Below are 16,135 nucleotides of genomic sequence, written 5' to 3' on the forward strand. Positions count from 1 at the left end.
TGCTCTGTACTTCTGCCGCGAGAGCCGCTGTATGTTCCTCCGTTCGGAGGGAGCGTTCCGTATTCCCATTGACCGTGATGACTCCACGAGGGCCTGGCATCTTGAGCTTTAGGTATGCATAATGCGGCACCGCGTTGAATTTTGCAAACGCGGTTCGTCCGAGCAGAGCGTGATAGCCGCTGCGAAATGGGACTATGTCAAAGATTAACTCTTCGCTCCAGAAATTATCCGGGGATCCGAAGACCACTTCTAGTGTGACTGAGCCTGTACAGTTGGCTTCCACTCCTGGTATGACACCTTTAAAGGTTGTCTTTGTAGGTTTAATCCTTGATGGGTCTATGCCCATTTTGCGCACTGTATCCTGATAAAGCAGGTTCAGGCTACTGCCGCCGTCCATCAGGACTCTCGTGAGGTGAAATCCATCAACGATTGGGTCTAAAACCAATGCTGCGAATCCGCCATGGCGTATGCTGGTCGGATGGTCTCTTCGATCGAAAGTGATCGGACAAGAGGACCATGGATTGAACTTCGGGGCGACTAGCTCCATCGCATAGATGTCCCTTAGTGCGCGTTTCCTCTCCCTCTTGGGTATGTGGGTCGTGTATATCATATTCATCGTCTGCACTTGTGGGGGAAAACCCTTCTGTCCTCTATTGTTCGGCGGTCGGGTCTCTTCCTCGTCGTCGCTGTTTAGCCCCTTGTCATTGTTTTCGGCAATTAACTTGCCGGCCTGCTTGAACACCCAGCAAATCTCTATTAGTGTGATTAGCTGGCTTTTCAGAGGTGCCATGTATCTGGCATAAGCGGTCGAGTATTCGGTCCAGATTGGACGGACCCGGAGTGGTTCTTTTGAATGGCTTCTTCCGCTGACCGGGTTTAGAGCCTCGGAATCCGGCGTTGACTGCCGTATCCTCCTTATCGTCGCCGTTAATGCGGCGTTGGTTTTTGTTTCGACGTGACCTGCCGTTGTTGTCCTTAGTATCCGGACTGCCAGAATTTTTACGGAGATTGTTGCTGCGGGCTAGCCAGTTGTCCTCTACCCCAGGTGCCGGGCTAGCCATTCGTCCCGGATGTTATGTTTGAAGGCTGCAAGGGCCTCTGCATCTGGACAGTCGACGATTTGGTTTTTCCTTGTCAAGAACCGTGTCCAGAATTGTCTGGCCGATTCGTCTGGCTGCTGAATAATGTGGCTTAGGTCATCGGCGTCTGGTGGTCGCACATACGTGCCCTGGAAGTTGTCGAGGAATGCGGCTTCCAGGTCTTCCCAGCACCCAATTGACTCTGCGGGCAAGCTATTTAGCCAATGCCGAGCTGGTCCTTTAAGCTTGAGTGGGAGATACTTGATGGCATGGAGATCATCGCCGCGGGCCATATGGATGTGGAAAAGATAGTCTTCGATCCAAACCGCGGGGTCTGTTGTGCCATCGTAAGATTCGATGTTTACGGGTTTAAACCCTTTGGGGATGTGATGATCCATTACTTCGTCAGTGAAGCATAGCGGGTGTGCGGCGCCTCTGTATTGAGCAATATCACGACGCAGCTCGAGAGAGCGCTGTCTGCTGTGTTTGGCCCGGCCGGGGTTATTGTATCCGGCACGACGGTATTCATCATGGGTCATGGGGCGCCCACGTGATCCGTAGATGGATCTGGATTGCCTTGCTTTGTCCTCCAATATGTCTCGCAAGTCCGGCGCGTTCCCTCTTGGCTTCGTACTTTTGGAGCGATGCCGGGGTACGGTCTTGGCTGGGGGCCTGGATGCCTCTCTGTCACGACCACGGGGTGGTCGGTCAGCCATATCATGCGCTGGTGATTGAGGTATGTATGCTTCCTCCTCTAATCGGGGGAGCAGCTTGCGTCTTGGGTAACTTTTGGAGGGGCGTTCGAGTTTATACTCTTCGGCCGCGAGGACCTCGGTCCATCGATCGGCCAGCGGGTCCTGATCAGCTTGAAGCTGTTGCTGCTTTTTCTTTAGGCTGTTTGCTGTGGCGATAAGCCTGCGCTTGAAACGCTCTTGTTCGATAGGATCCTCAGGTACGACAAATTCATCATCGTTGAGGCTTATTTCGTCTTCGGAGGGAGGCATATAGTTATGATCCTCGACCTCTTCGTCTGCCGCCCTCTCATGAGGGCTTGCTTCTGCATCCTCCTGCGCTGAGTCTTGCTGGAGGGGATTGTCTTCGGCACTCTCTGGGGTATTATTATCTCCTGTGCCGGAATCTCCATTCTTGCTGTGGCGTGATTTAGAGCGACGCTGCTGACGCCGGCGTTTGGGCTGCTTCTTTAAAGAGTCTGCCTCCGCTGTTTCTTCGCCGTCCCCATCTTTTGGGGTATCCACCATGTATATGTCATATGACGAGGTGGTTTTCCAGTGCCCTGTGGGCGCTGGTTCCAGTTCGTCTCTGGCATCGTCGTCCATAGTGTCGACGTCTTCGGAGCCGTAGTCTAGCATGTCAGTTAGATCGTCGACAGTGGCTACAAAGTGGGCGGTGGGTGGGCTCTGAATTTCTTCGTCGTCCGTACCCCAACCATCCTGGCCATAGTCTGGCCAGGGCTCTCCCGATAACGAGAGATGCTTTAGTGAAGTCAGGATATCGCCAAAAGGCGAGTATTGGAAGATGTCCGGGGCAGTGAATTCCATAACCGGCGCCCAATCCGATTTGATTGGCAGGGGCGCGGGAGGTTCGGAGTCCGGCAAGGAGTCCGGCGCCTCGGAATCACAAACTTCGCGGGGGACAAGATTATTGTTCGGCTCCATCGCCGTGGATGTTGAAGCCCCCGGGGCGGCATCTATCCACCGGTCCTCGATCTGGGCGATCGGCTCCGGACTAAAGGCCGAAGCGGATTTGTGTGCGGCCACCAAGGCACTGTTCGGCGGCAGAGCTAGATCATACCCATCGCAACAGTGCGGCGCACTTGGCTGTGGCTCGAGTCCGTCGAAGATCAAGTCTCCGTGGACATTGGCCGTGAAGTTTAGGCTTCCGAATCTGACCTGACGGCCAGGGGCGTAGCTTTCGATCTGCTCCAGATGGCCAAGCGAGTTAGCCCGTAGTGCGAAGCCACCGAATACGAAGATCTGTCCGGGGAGAAAAGTCTCAACCTGGACAGCGTTGTTGGTTGAAGATGCCATCAAGCCTATCGGTGACGACACAGAGGAACTCTCAATGAAAGCACCAATGTCGGTGTCAAAACCGGTGGATCTCGGGTAGGGGGTCGCGAACTGTGCGTCTAGGCGGATGGTAACAGGAGACGAGGGACACGATGTTTTTACCCAGGTTCGGGCCCTCTCGATGGAGGTAAAACCCTACGTCCTGCTTGATTAATATTGATGATATGGGTAGTACAAGAGTGGATCTACCACGAGATCAAGGAGGCTAAACCCTAGAAGCTAGCCTATGGTATGATTGTTGTAATGTATGTTGTCCTACGGACTAAAGCCCTCCGGTTTATATAGACACCGGAGAGGGTTAGGGTTACATAGAGTCGGTTACAATGGTAGGAGATCTACATATCTGTATCGCCAAGCTTGCCTTCCACGCCAAGGAAAGTCCCATCCGGACACGGGACGGAATCTTCAATCTTGTATCTTCGTAGTCTTGGAGTCTGGCGGACGATGATAGTCCGGCTGTCCGGACACCCCCTATTCCAGGACTCCCTCAATAGGCCACAGGGAAGTTACGACGACCTAGGAGACGACCTCGTATATAATCTCAACCTCCTCGCACATGTTGTCCTCTAGATCGCCTCCTGCCGGCGAGTCGTCGATAGCTCCGTCCGGCGCATCCCACACGCCACAAAAACCCCGAGAAGATCAAGATCGTCTGCACATGCTGGCCACCCTCGACGAACTACGTCGACAACGCATCGCCGACGTCTTTCTTCTTCGTCGACCGATCAAGTAAGTTGTCCTCCTTTCCTTGCGCCTTCATAGCAAGCTAGTTCCTCCGTCTTGTTGCTTTCATGGACTTAGGTTTATCACATAGTTTCAACTAGCTAGTATCAACTCGACTAGATGTGTTCTGACCAGAAGGCGTACATGAACTAAATCTTCATTTCAGGGTAGAATAGAGAAAAGAAATTCTCCCATGCATGGGAGGTACCGTGCATGGAAGAGCCGTTGATTTTTCTTGAAGATCCGATGCATATTTGTGTTTATGACAACGCGAACTTTAAAACAAGACCACTTTTGAATATATTTAACAAGTTTGAAGATTCATGTTCTGAAACATGATGAAACACTGTAGAATTAAGAAGAATCCATTTGATACACATCGGTAGACAATGTAACATTACGATACACAATGGAACACGGCGAGCCATAGTGTTAGTTAGATTTTTTTTCTTTATGAAATAGAATGCAACAATATTAAAAAAATTGCATGGAACTAAAACAATTATACAAAACAAGTTTGAAGCATGGTTATTTAGTTGTATAAAAACTAATTTTCAAATATATATTAAATATTAGTCTTGTTTTAAAGATCTTGTCAAAAAAAACAATTATACAAACAGAATGTAAATCAAACTTTCACTTCGAAAAAAACAATTGTAGTTACTTTTTATTGCCTCATATCAGCACACACTTGGGTGCATGTTGTTGTATACATGTTGTTAGTTTTATATTTGCATTAGTGTTATTTTTGCATTTTTGTTTGCTGCTGCCAGAAAGTTTTATATTTTTGCATGTCTATTGTTATTTTTGCATTTGTGTTGGAAAATTTAATGAAGTTTTATATTTTCTTTCTATAGGATGGACGAGCTGAATGGAGAAATAGTGTGCGCCGTTGAAAAATGGTGCAAGCTTGTTGCCGCTCTATCGAGCGGTCAACGCGCTAGAGTGGCTGATACAACATTGCGCAGCATGCTGCAGATACCATCTATTAAGATGCGTACCCTTCTGATTAGGTATATGATTGAGAATTTTGATGCCAGCAAGTCCAGATTCATTATACAAGAGCAGGTTGGGGAGGTGACTCTCGGTGCGGTCGACGTCGAGTGCATCTTTAACCTCGAGAACCAAGGACTCTCCGCTTCGGACATTCTGATTGAAGAAGGAGAGGACATGAAGGAGCGGGTGCCGCCACAATTTCTCAGTAAGACATCAGAAAACATAGTGATAGATAATCTCATTGAGGACATAATTAAAAGTAAAGCCACCGACGACGATTTTCTTCGGAAATTAGTCCTTGTCCTGTTAGGAACAATTATTGCTCCCATGTCGAGCAAGATTGTGCCAAAGCAGTACTATGCTTTGGTCCATGATGTGAAACCTATTTCAAAGATTAACTGGAATGCCTTCACCCTACGTGTTCTACTCGATTGCCTTTGCATAGTCAAGAAAGGCAAACACCTAAGCCAATGGCCGGAAGGCAATTTGGCTCTGTTGCAGGTACACAAATGAGGCCTGTTGCATAATGTCAATTATTATATCATTGCAATTTTATGTGATCTATTGAACTAACTCTAAATCCTTATATATTTTTGTAGTACTTGTACTGGGAGAAGGTGCAACCTGTCGAAGGCGATTGCGCCTATAATCCCAACTTGTCCATACAACCTCTTATGAGGAACTGGACCGAAGGTGCAGCCACTAGGAGAGATCGGTTCGACTATGACAATGGGCGCGGCCGTGGTAACGTCAAGGTAAGTCATTGTGTTATGTCTTTCTTAAATGTTTTTTAACTAAATAATATTTACTTTTAATTCATCACATGTACTTCAATATCGCATGCAGATCGAAAATAATATCACCCAAGAGTATAGGGCGCAGGAGCCCAAAATCCCATGTAATGTGCCTGCCATGAAGCCAAAAACCAAACCTGCTAATGGAAACGCAAAGAAGTTGACGACAGCCCCAATGTCGGAAGATTTGATGGAGCTTCTAATGAAGCGGTGCATGGACTTCATACACACCCAGATGAGGCAAATCCCTGATCAAGTTGCTGAGGTGTCACACCATAACATAATAGTTTACAGTTTGTTCCCTGTTTTAAACCATGCAAGCATTCTTAACTTTATATATCTATTGCAGAGGTTGTTGGAGAAGATGAACAAATCAGGTGTCATGTACAAGACGGCTGCTGCCGTGCCATCCGTGGACAATGATGTGGATCAAGAAGTGGATTCGTTCGAGATTGGTCCATATGAAAAGAAGGAATTCGTGTACAAGGATGACATAGACTCACACGGAGAGCCTGTCATTGACATGACGCAACCTGATGAAGTGGTTCCCAACCATAAAACCGTACCTGAGGAACTATGTATATATATTTCTGTCTATAATTTTCTCCTTCAACTTTTTTATGGGTTGAAATGTTCACACCACTTTGTTTGCCAAACAGAAAACCCCAGCAAAGATGAATGGACACAAGGAAGCTTCACCTATTAAGCGTAATGATGAATGTGGCGCTACACCCAAAAACCCTTGGGTCGTTGGTAATTCTACACAAGCACCTTCATCGGACATAGACATTTGTCCATCTTCTGTCAGCAAGTTAATGGCTAAGGCGAATGGAAAAAAGGGTGCAACAGTCGATAAGGATGAGGAAGTTATGTCCGGTAAGCGGAAGCGGACCGTTCCCAAGAAATTTGAATCACCCTACGCACTTGACAAGCCCAGCAGGCATACCAACCGTGGTCAGAAACCCTCCAGTACCCATTCTACTAGTAGAGGTATCGTAACTAACTTTGTTGGTTTGTTGTATACTACGAATGCATATGATCACCATTGTTGATGTTCATATTATTTCATGCAGCTCTCTTTTCTGAAATTGATGAGCCGGAGGGTGTGGCAGATGAGTTGATGCCGGAAATAATTGATGCAGTTGTTTCATTTGTCGAGTAAGCTGCTAGCACTGACAAGAATAAGGGGAAGAGAGTTTACTACAGTGAAGGGCGTGGCATATCTCTCACTTCCGAAAGGATTCGACCGGTACTAACTCATAGGTGGCTCTCGGACGATGTAAGTACTAATTGCATGTTTTGTTATTTAAATTTTCAATAATCTATGTCTCAACTTTCAACATGTAATGGCCTGATATTCTATGAAGGTTATTGATGCTTATATGGGACATTTGGAGCTGCGCGTTGGTCATGATCGTTACCTCTGTCCAGCATGGAGGTCCAAATTCCTTGTAGATCGTGCTATTGCATGAGACGATCCATTGCCGTCGAGCTGCAACATGGGCAGTGCTCTGTCCAAAGCTGGAGCAGTTAATAGAGTCACGAAAGAGTATACTGTGCGTGATAAGGTATGTTATGTTTGTAATTCTTCACTTCAGGACATTTCATCTAGTATTACGTTTGATCCATAATTGGTTTTTGCACTGTAGACGTATATCGCGTTGAATATCGAAAATGCCCACTGGATGACCGTGGTCATGCACTTGATCTAGCAAGAATTCCAAGTTCTCGATTCACTCTATCCTCTGGACCTGACAGAAAAGACTGTGAAAGCACTGGTAATATAACCAACTTTTGTAACATTGGTCTTACATGTTGTTTATGATTCTTCTTTAACACTATCCTCTTTATAGTGAATGGCTATAGCAAATGATATGCGCCAAGCAAATCTTATTACACCAGGGAAATATCCAGACGTTAGTAAGTGGCCTATCAAGGAGTATGACATGCCCCAGCAAGAGGATGGGTGAGTTAGTAGGACATCATGCACATTCAAACAACAATACACATGTTGGTATTGCCCACCGCTAATGTTTGCATATATACCAGGAACTCTTGTGGCCTTTTTGTCATAGAATGTCTAGAGCATTGGGGCGGGGACCGAATGACCCGCGATTTTTCACAGGTATGCTATTATTTACGTTTCTAGAGTATCTACTATGGTCGTGTACAAAATTCGGTTCATGTAACCTGTATGTCATTTTTTGGAGGCCACCGTTGACGCAAGGAGAAGACGTTTCGTCGCCGAGTTGATTATGTCACCTTCGAACACGATGGAGTGTGTGAAGAACAAAATTCGCACAATCGCAAGGAAAAGGCATGCCTGAAGAATTCATGCGGCATGCAAGAGTTAAGTTTTAGTGCTTTGGATTTAGTCCGGTCGAAGGTTTCGACGGCAAGATTATCTTACGGTTTCTATCATTTTTATGTAATAAACAGGGCATCTCGAATATTGTGACACATACATGTGTATGTGTCTGTCAAACAGTAGGCTCATACCAGACAGTTCGGTCATACAATTCGCTCAGAGAAGACAATTTGGTCGTACCAATAAAGTTTTGGCTTCAACTATCAATTGTTCTTGCTTAATATTTTTCTTGTTCTCCAATTTTTTATAATTGTATTTATCACATTCATAGTATTTGCATTCTTTTTTTCTCTTCAACTGCTCTCCGATGTTCCATATTAAAATTTTCACATTCTTTACTTTTTTAAAATCTCTATCAAACTTTTGCCTTCTGCCTTAGCTATCTGCATGTCATCATCTTGCATAATCTCCTGGTAATTCCCCCTCATCACATGATTATGAAAAGTAGTCATGTTAGCTATGTAAATATATCGAGGCAGAACGTATTACACAGATGAAAATTAGTCATGTCAGCTCGTTGGCTCTATCGTGTGTTATCCGGCATCATGTTTTTCTATTTTGTTTCACAAGCCCGTTGTTTTTTTATTATACGTATAATTAACTTTTGGGACGTGATTAATTGAGGGATGGAACGATGAGTGAGCCCAGCCGGAATTTTAGGTGCGGTTGTAAATTACACGTGCATGGATGGTTGGGTTAGTTGCATTATCAAAGGACTAGTGAGGCCATCATTTGAATACATGGAAACAACGACTGTGGTTGATTTGGGCAACGAGTGGTTCCCCTTTTCTTGTTTCCTTCCAAATCCCTTGCTCTCTCTCTCCATTTGCGCCTCCAAATCTCCATGGCAAAAGCATGACAGCAAACTGGGCGTCGGGCGGCGGCGGCTGCGGCGAGTAGAGCGGTGGCGACCGCAAGTTAGGTCGAACCATGGGTCCTGGAAGCAGGTGGGGCGGATTGAGTGGAACAGGAGGCTGCGGAGGCGGATCGAGTGGAACAGGGGAGGGGGGTTTTGTGGGCGGCGGAGGGCCGGGAGAATCGACGGCTAGGGTTTCTTCAGTGCTACACTTTGGTGGCAAAAAGCTAAGTTCTTTACCGTTGTTCTTTACATCCCAGCATTTTCACCCACAAATCATGACATGTGGCCCTTACAAGCTCCATCTATTTGGTCATCAGGAAACTCTGGGAGGTCGTGTGTGTGCACAAATGCAGACAATTTTGACAGCGCATTAGTGGGTTGTGTGTTTGAGGTTAGTGTACTGAGCATGATCTTCAAACTATTACTGCTACTGCGGTCAAGCTGCAAAAAAGTTCAGTGTTTAACGCTTTCAGTAACAAGTTCAATTATAAATTGACTTGAATTGCTCATGATTTATTTAGGATGATGTCACTTCTGAGTATGTTGAATGGGTTGATGGGGAGTGGGATAGCAAAGCAAAGTCAGTCATTAAGTATCTAGCCATGAAGAACAAGAAACTGGAGACTAAGATTACAGAATGTGAAGCTGAAATTAAAAGGAATGAGAAAGAAAAGAGGGCAATGGTTAAGATGCACAAGGAAATATTGCTCTATAGGGATATGATTTTAGGATTTGGAGGTCTTCTGTATCTTGGCCTGCTTGCCACTATGATTGCTGTCATAGTTACCCAGTAGATTGTTCATAAAGTTATTGACATCATTGTAGTTGACATGATGAAATCCTGATGAATTATTTGCTATTCAGTTTATGGGCAAAGTGTAACAGACATTGCAGCAGAAATAACATGGGGCCATCATGATTGGTAGACAATGCACTTTTGGCATGTTCTACATTTGGCAGACTCTGCACTTTTGTCATGTTCTATATTTGGTAAGTGATGCACATGGGCACATCACATAGCAACACTACTGATTTGTGCAGCAGCCCACCTCATTGTCTTGTTGCAACATAGGAGCAACATCTAGCAGCACCTACACCTTTGATTCAACACTGAAGCAAAACAACAGTACATATTGAAATTTAACTGAACTTCACACTTAGGGTAGGCAGTAGATATTCAGTTCTTTAGCCACAAAGAACCCGACCAAACCATACTGATTCCATAACTTATATAATTACCTGGAGAAAAGCACACCTAACCAACATCAAGCCCAAATTTTTTTTGATCAAAGAAGGGCCTGCTCTCCGATTTTCATTACTGAAAACCACCAAAGTTCACAACCAAGTTCAGTCTAAAAAGAGAAGGACTAAAATGCTACCAGCATGACATCACAACATCCCAGACGGCCAACACAGGCCAGCCAAACCACGCAATGACCCAAACAAGTTCACAAGCGACGACACAATCCACCCTACATCGATCATTATTACATCAAAAGCAAGCATGGAGCTGAAGGAGCCTAGTAACAACTAGGAGAACAGCAAACTTATATGCTGAAACATATAACAGCATACCTAAGATAACCAGCAGCTTCCTCCTCCTTCAGCAACTGTGCCCATCTTCACTTCTTCAGAAATTTGAGGCGGCATGAGCGACGCACCACACACGGAGAAGCCTTCTTCTTGACCACCGCCGGCGCCACCTGATCCTGAGCCACCTCCTCTTTTTCCACCTTCACTATGTCAGGGTGCAGGGGAAGGAGCTCGACGTCGATGGGCATTGTTTTGCCACCCTCGACGGCAACCGGCGCTATGATCTGCACGGCGTCCTCCTCGCCCTCCTCAGGGTCATCAGGGATGAGTAGTACCTCGTCCACGTCGTCCTCCACGACATCAGAGCCCAACAGCAGGACTGGCTTCGGCATGTGGTGGACCTGGTAGTCCGGGCTCACGGGCGCAGGGATAGCGAGCTCGACGTCGACGCGCTCTGCCCTCGATGCGACGCGTGCTGGATCTGGCCGCAGCGTCATGGTGGTGGAGCGGTACATCCACCACCTTGCGCGCTGAACAGGGGAGTCGCTCAACGTGGCCTCTCGCATTGCCCAGACGAGGAGGAGAGCCGGCGGGACGCCACAGCCATAGGGGAAGGCGCGCTTCTTCTCGGTGTCGGTGAGGACTTTGACGAGGCCACGCGCGTGGTTGACCAACATCTTCGTGCTGGGGAACCAGCCGCACACCTCTGCCAACTGGGCGCGCCACCCCTCGTCATCGCCGGTGAGCTTCATCATCGCTCTCTGGCAGCCGAGGCTTTTCTCCATGGAGGCGGCTGCAGCTGTCACCGGCGGGATTTTTCTCGATCTACTGTAGGTGGGGATAAGGAGAGTTTGAACCGGCGCGCGAGGTAGGTGGGTGAATTTGTGGTGGGGAGTGGTAAGTTAGGTGATTTAATGGCAGTTAGGACGTGGGGAGGGGAAATGTACAATATTCTTTCTAATTTATAGCTAATTTATTTAGGTCGGATTTTGTTGTTTATTTAGAGATGTAAAAATTTGACACTCCCACTAAACAAAGTGTCGATCGAGTTGCTACAACTATATGATGCCCCGCGCGTTGCTGCAGGAACCGTGTTAAAACCAATCCATAAATTAGTGCTTAAAACCAATGAAATTAAATGTAAGAGTTTTACATGTTAAAAATGGTAAAACTTAAAAGAAGTGTGTGTGGCAAAAGGATGTATAAAAGAGAAAAAAATCCCCACAAACAGAAGACATGATTGATGAAGTGGCGTTGTTTGAGTTGATAGGTTAATGCAAAAAATGCATGCATGCGTTGGGAAAAAAGACATGCATGACCAATGAGGTGGCATAATTTACATTAATGCAAAAAGTAACTTATGAGCACATGCATGATTCCTTGATGCCACACAATTTTGATCGGAAGGCTATAAATAATTGAGGTGATGTGGAAGCACGCATGTGTAGACCAATCTAGTAGTGGGGGCTAGCTATTTAGGTATAGAATATATATATATAGGATCCAAACACGATGTTAAACGTCGAACTAAAATTGATGCCATAATGTGAAAAGGATATACTGCCATGTTCACTCGATTCATCCGTAAAAAATTGAAGCAAGTGTTCTACACTTCTTCCTTCTTCACTGTTCTACACATCATAGAAGACAAGATAAGTTAATGAATGATAAATTTTTCAATAATCTAGAATGCATACAAACACTTACTTCTGACTTAGTTTGCATTTCTTGCTATGTTTAGTGTGTCCTAGCAATTTGCAAGCGCCGCACCGGGTTTTCAACTCATCAAAAGAGAGTGGTCTACCATTTTTCGAGACAGGGCGGTTCTCATCTACCTTTGTTGCACCTTTGCTGGACACTTTCATAGGATCTTTAACTGCGACCATGTTGCCTTCACCATCATTTACATATTCAACTGCACACTTACTGAAGTCATTTATATTGTTGCTCAAATTTTCCTGTAGCAGATCATACTCATGACTCTTAGCTATCACATCCTTCAAACTATCCTGTAATTGATCCCACAAAGCTGGGTGTTTGCATGCCGCATGCATAGCTTCTGACGCTAAGACACTAACCTGGCTATATTTCATTCTTTCCTCTGCCCCAGTCCAACCATATCCCAACAGATCGCTTGTGCGCCTCGCGGGCAGTCCCAACCTTGCTTGTTTCGTGAATCGAACAAGAACTAAACAATTTGGTATTTCAGATATGTCCAAGTACTTTAGTATGTGGAATATGTGTTTGCAAGGTAGACCCTTTCGAATCATTCTTCTGCAGCTGCACCGTATAGGTTCTGCGGAATTTACTGCTGTATACTCCACCCAAAAACGGCTATTCCGGTTATTCTTCCAGGCCACGATGTACTGCTGTGATCCGTCTCCCAGCTTAATTTCTACAATCTCCATGCCATCAATTTTTCTAAGATCATCTTGCAACATATAGAAGTTTGCTGGAGTGAAGACGTGAGAAGCAGCTATCTCAAGTTCCCTCGCGCTAGTAACTGGCACCGGTAAACTCTGTGAGGCCGTGCAGTCATCTCGCGCCTCGTTTTCACGGATATGTACAACGGCGTTCTCATAATGCAAAATCATATCCACCAGGGTCATTTCACCGTCTAGGTGGAGGTGAAGGCATGAGTTTAGGCTTTCACTCCGCTGGTTGCTTTTCATGCCAAGCCAAAACCCCTCCGTCAGATAAGCCGCGGCCCACAGTCTCCTCTTCTTATACATCCATCTCAACCATGTTACTATTTTTTCCGACTGCCATCTATTGGTAAACGCGTGCCATCTCTCCTCAAACGTGGCCGTGGACGTGCTGTAGTACAGAAGGGTTCGGAACTCCTTCAAGGACTTGGGACTAAGGTGAATCTTCATTTTTTTTTCTATATGCCACGTACATATACGGTGCCACACGTCTGGCAAGACTTCGCGAATTGCCTTGATCATCGCAGCGTCGGCGTCTGTGATTACACTCTTCGGCATCTTTTGACACATGGACCTCAAAAAAGTCTGCAGCAGCCACATGTATGTCTGTTCGGTCTCGTCTGAAACTATGGCACAACCAAAAACAGTGGTCTTCCGGTGATTGTTAAGACCAACAAAAGTTATGAATGGCATACCATAGCGGTTCATCTTGTACATGCTGTCAAATACAAGCACGTCGCCAAAGTCCTCATAGTCATGACGAGACTGGGAGTCACACCAGAACATCCTATTCAAGTGTCCTTCTTTATCTAGCATGTACTCGAAAAAGAAGCTAGGATCCCTCTGTTTCCTACTGGCCATGATGCCCATGGCTGTGGCAGCATCACCTTTTGAAAGCAGCTTCCTCTTCTCCCTGGCACAAAGGTTGTATATTTCACGCCTGGTAAAACCAACACCGCCATACCATACATGTTTGCTGATGAGGGAATCCATGATGTCGTGAATTCTAATCCCTGCAGCTCCCATGGACATTATCTCATGCTTCTGAAACTTTTTGATTTTTCTGTGGGACCAGAGAAAAGGTACCTCGTCCGGTCCTTCCAACATATGGCTATGCTTGTCCTCAAAACTTGCAACATACCAAACCCCACGCTTTTGGTCAAGCTTGACAGTCAGGTGTGCTTTGCAAAAGTAGCGTGTCTCGGCTCTGAGCCGACGGCTGTGCCTTTCCTCGGTTAGTAACTTGCTGTCACATTTCCCTTGTCTGGAACAAACAAACTTCCTATAACGCATAAGATGTGGCTCGGTTTTGGTATACCTGACATTATTCTTCCTAATGCTGAAACCATTAGCTCTAGCATAGCTGTTGTAGAAATCATACGCAACATCGTGAGTCATAAAAGTCATGTCCATTATCTGCATGAACATATCCCTCTTATCATCTGCACTGGCAGTATCTTGGACATTCATTACCCCACCATCTTCTGTCACCTACACAATCAAAACATAGCCATGAAAACTGTTTTGTATGGTTTAACATTACTTTCATAGAACATTGATTACACAAATACCTCACTCATGGTGACCGATGACTGGGAATCCCCAAAATCAGGTGCATCTGATGATTCGTCGTTAAGGCCTGTCTCCGCGTCGGATTCACCGTAATAGTCGTACGCATTATGACATTCGGAAATGAACTGAAAAATACAACACAAATACATAATTACTTATGATATAATATTCCAGAATGAATTCAATTTGCATGCCAATAAAATTTTTCACTTACGTACCTGACTATTGTAATCTTCATTTGAGAGCTCCGAATTGTTTTCCTGACCATCATCATGCTCATCCATCTACAAATTTTCAACACAAAAATATAATGTTGTAGGATGGCACCAAAAAATTACAACATGGTAATGCCACTCACATTAAAATCTTCCCATCCGTTCCCATTCTCTGACTGATTTCCAAGATCTGAATTTTCATCATCTGACCAATCTTCTATCCAGTCTTTCATCAGTTCTCCAAACTCCATGTCTACCATCATATCAGTTAACTCCTCGTCCGCCATTTCCTACAACAAATGATGAAAACATTATCAATGATGAAATATCAACACATAGCTCACGATCACGGATGTTATGTAAACAACCCCAACCGAGGTCGTTCAGATCTGCCAAACCAAGTCAGGAAGATGGCCACGACACCCGTCGTGATCACTTTCAATCGCGAGGAGCAGCACTACAAAACCTAGCTAGATCTGTGATTACCCCTGCCGCCGGATACCTAGGTTAGCCGCCACATCAAATAATGATAGTCCTGGTGGACACAACCGACGGCAACCGGCGCTACGTGAACCCTACACTGAAGAAACCTAGATCACGAGGAGCAGCACTACCGGAACAAGATCCATGATTGCATGCGCCGCCAGGTAGGTAGGTTTCCCTCCCCGCTAGGCTAACCACTATCTCTTACGGCGGCAGTTCGTTCGATGTTGCCACGAGCGAGACTAGAGGGGTGCGGGGGGATGCAGGATGCGGTACCTGTTAGCGCTGGAGATTCACGATGTTGCCGCACCCGCTGTCCGACGAGATCGCCGGCGACGAGATAGCCCTGCGCGCGCCGCTGGAGATCTACCGCGTGAATTATGGAGCTGCGTGAATGCTCGCGAGATTGATGGAGCTGCATGAATGATTGGATCGGGCAGGTCCTACGTGGTTGTGGGGTCGTGTGATGTTTTTTTTGGATCAGGTACTCTACGTATACGGTCTGGGCTATACAGGGCTTGGCAGGGCTAGACAGGGCTTGGATCTGGGCTACGGCGGGCCAGAAAAAAAACAAACTCGCGGGGACAAAAATACCCCTCCAAAATTAGGTTAGGGGGGAGCACCGGAGCAGCCCTCCTGGCCGAAAGTGATGGGGAAGTTGCAGATCGATCAAACTTCTTCTTGAGTCAGCTTCGCTGCGTTTCATTATTTTCTCAATGTCCGTTTTGAAAAAATTATTTTCTCAATGGTAAAGTACTCCGGCAAATTGCATCAATAGTTTCGGGCCATGCAAACAATCAGCAAGCTTTAGCTTTGTCCACCATACGGACGTTATGTTTTTAGAATGAACACGAGTCAGCTTGTACGTTTCATTATTTTCTCAATGGTAAAGTACTCCGGCAAATTGCATCGATAGTTTCGGGCCATGCCAACAATCAGCAAGCTTTAGGTTTGTCCACCATACGGACGTTATTCTAATGCCTGAAGGTAATGACAAACC

Source organism: Triticum aestivum, chromosome 6B (genome assembly GCF_018294505.1).
Source record: "Triticum aestivum cultivar Chinese Spring chromosome 6B, IWGSC CS RefSeq v2.1, whole genome shotgun sequence".
Taxonomy (NCBI): domain Eukaryota; kingdom Viridiplantae; phylum Streptophyta; class Magnoliopsida; order Poales; family Poaceae; genus Triticum; species Triticum aestivum.